A 3,375-nucleotide genomic window follows, 5' to 3' on the forward strand; every position below is an offset into this window, starting at 1 on the left:
AAACAGAGTAACAAAATCAAAGGGTCATCACATCTCAAGTGGAAATTTTGGTTTTTCACCTGGTGAACCACTGCCAACATCTTTGGGTTAACCTTGAACCTGACAATCAAGGAAAGGAGGTAGGGGAGAGGGAGAGAATCCACCTTCTGTGTGAGCCCCAGTTTCTTCTTCTGCAAACCCCAGAGAATAACATGTGCCTGGTGGGACTGAGAGGCCTTGGTGACCCTGCTGGACACAGAGCCCAGCACACAGACCCCTCTCAGTCACTTTCACTCTTGCTGACCCATCCAGGTAGAGTTCAAGTGCGGTCGCTCTTCATAAGGAGCAAAGGGGCTAAGTGGCTTCAGTCATGTCTGACTCCTCGTGACCCCATGGACTGTAAGCCCGCCAGGCTCCTCTATCCATGGTATTCTCCAGGCAAGAATACTGGAGTCGGTTGCTATGCCCTCCTCCAGGGGATCTTCCCAACCCAAGGATCGAACCCAGGTCTCCCATATTGCAGGAGGATTCTTTACCATCTGAGTCACCAGGGAAGCCCATGAATCCTGGAGTGGATAGCTTATCCCTTCTCCAGGGGATCTTCCAGACCCAGGAATTGAACTGGGGTCTCTTCTCCATTGCTGCCAAATTCTTTACCAGCTGAGTTACCAGGGAAGCCCAGGGAGTAAATACTTATCAGCAAACCTATTTTGGTCTTTCTCGCATGCAGCTTCTTAGAAAAGCAACATGGTGGCAGTTTTAACTGAATTTGGAGTTTCAGCAACTTGGATTTGAGTCCTGGCTGTGCCTCTTAGTGGCACTGCGACCCTGAATGAGTTCCTTGACCTCTAGATCTGTCTATGCACCTGCTGAAAGGGATGATAATGACCCCTGTCCTGTCCACCTCACAGGTAGTTGTCAGCCCCTCAAAACCCTACCTGTGAGATCTTATAGAGGACCATGTATGTGTCAGCTGTCAATGTCAACTGAGAAACTTCTTCACACTTTCAACCCTCTCTGCCATCCAAGCTAATTCAAATGCATATTATGTTGGGCCTTTTATTTTCTAGCAAGGGCTACCCATAGTTATTATTTACTTAGGTTGACTGGTCACAAGGGTATGACTTGTATCTGGGGTATGAAGTAAATACTTCCCATAACAGCTACAAACAAGATAAACAAATCTGTCAATTGCTGGATCCTAGATGAAGCCAAGATTCCAGTTCTTAGTCAATAGTCAGTTAATTATTCATGATACATGTTTGGGGATGGATCTGGGTTTGGGGACCTGAAGCTTGTACAGTTTAGGGGCCCTCTTAAAAAAAAATCCAACTGTACACAAAATTAGGGCCATGAAAGTAAGCATCCTTGAGAGGCTGACTTTGTCCAGCTTCAAGGTCAATTTACCTCGAGCATGAGGATGAGTGCAGGAGGGACCAATGAAAGCAATCACATTCCGCCTGCCCGGTCCCACTGATTCTATCTCACCAAAGCCTTATTAAACATGTGGGTCACTGATCATGATGAATGGAATGTAAATTTGAGGTGAGTTTCAGATTCACCCCAGCCATGTCATACCTGACTCCCACCAGAACTCCTGAAAATCACAAACATTCAGCCAGGATCCCACACACGAAAAGTCCCGGGTCGTAACAGTATTTGAGTCATGGAAAATGAGAAAGTGGAAAAAACCTCCATCATTCCCAGCAAAGACTCGACAGTACCCTTGCAAAGCTCCACCTTGCTTCCACTGAGGCAGCTTCCGGCAAGTGCCTGTTTGTACCACCAGCAAGAAACAGAATTCGTGCGCTGATCTGAAGTTCTTACCCCCACTCATTTGGTTCTTTTATGATGACAGGTAGCTCTGTCGAGTTTCACAGCATCCCCAAAACGTGCCAGAGTAGGCTGGTGAGACTCTCGGGACTCAGAGTCTATCATCAGTCACATCTCGGTTGTGACCACAGAAGGTTTTTGTGTTCTTTTTTTTTTAACACCAGCTCATGGACAGAAGAATTAGTCAGGGCTCAGAGGTTCAGGAACGCTACTGTATGGGACCATAACATCACTGTAAGGCCCCAGAGCTCAGCCACCAACTGAGATGGAGCAAAACAAAAAAAAAACTCCCAGGTACTTTACCAGACACAGAAAGCAGCGTCCTGTTTGGGACACAGTCATTTGGCGTTCCGGTTTCTCAACCCGTAGTAAGAGTGTTTCGTGCTTTTGAAACCGAAAGATGCATCCAAAAAATCTCTATGACACACCATGACTCACGCACCCCACACCCCCCGACCCGGCTCTCAAGGGGCTCAGTTTCTTTCATCCACACCGGAAGTGAAAAGGAGTTGGTCAGTGTCTGTCAATTTCGCTTCCTGTTTCTTTGCTTCTCTCAGCCAGCCGAGCTGCTGGAAACAATGGATGTTACACCACAGTGGGGACCAGACAGGCCCACCTGATGTGCCTCTAGAAGGAGCACTGCCCTACAGAAGGCTTGAAATATCCAGCTGACCAGGCTTCCAGCCTCCCATTCACTCATTCATTGATTAGCATTGTGTGCTCAGTCCTGTCCGACTCTTTGTGGCCCCATGGACTGTAGTCCGCCAGACTCCTCTTCCAGGCAAGAATACCAGAATGGGTTGCCATTTCCTATTCCAGGTGATCTTCTCGACCCAGGGATCGAACCCTCGTCTCTTGTGTTTCCTGCATTGCAGGTGGACTCTTTACCACTAGCGCCACCTGGGAAGCCCTCCATTCATTCGAGGGGCATCTATTCATCCAGCCTCTACGGAGGTCCCCAACATGGGACAGATGTTGCTAGGAGCTGTGCCTGGAAAGAAAGACACAGTTCCTCCTCTCCCTGTGCTCACTGTCATGGGGAGACTGAGATACTAACACAAATACAGAGAGCTGGGTGCTAGGATGGGAGAGCACCTGTGCTACAGGATCAAGGGGTAGGGGCCGATGGGCTGTCCTCAAGGATTCTAGTAAGGCTTCTCAGAGAAGGTGTCAACCAAGAGTAGAAGGATGATAATGATAATGATGACAATGTTAGCTAACACCGGCTGAGCATCGATGATATGCTAAGAACTTTCTCATGCCTTACACATCCACTCACTTATATTACCTTCCCCATCACTCTACAAGGTAGATGACAAATTTTTTTTCACCCTATGAAGGGGTCACCAAGATGTTCCCTCATTTGGCCCAAAGCCACACAGCTAGCTGATGGACAAGCTGATCTGTGAAGACAGCATATAGATCAAGACGTGGGAAGCCATAGATGCAAGAGCGTGGCATTTACAGAGAACTGCCAGCATCTCCTGAGTACAGGTCACAATACTTCGGTATGTTTTGTTGTGGGAAATGCTTCGTTTGTGCATTTCACCCACATGGTGATTT

The sequence above is a fragment of the Bubalus bubalis genome, chromosome 5, assembly GCF_019923935.1.
Source record: "Bubalus bubalis isolate 160015118507 breed Murrah chromosome 5, NDDB_SH_1, whole genome shotgun sequence".
NCBI classification, from domain to species: Eukaryota; Metazoa; Chordata; class Mammalia; order Artiodactyla; family Bovidae; genus Bubalus; species Bubalus bubalis.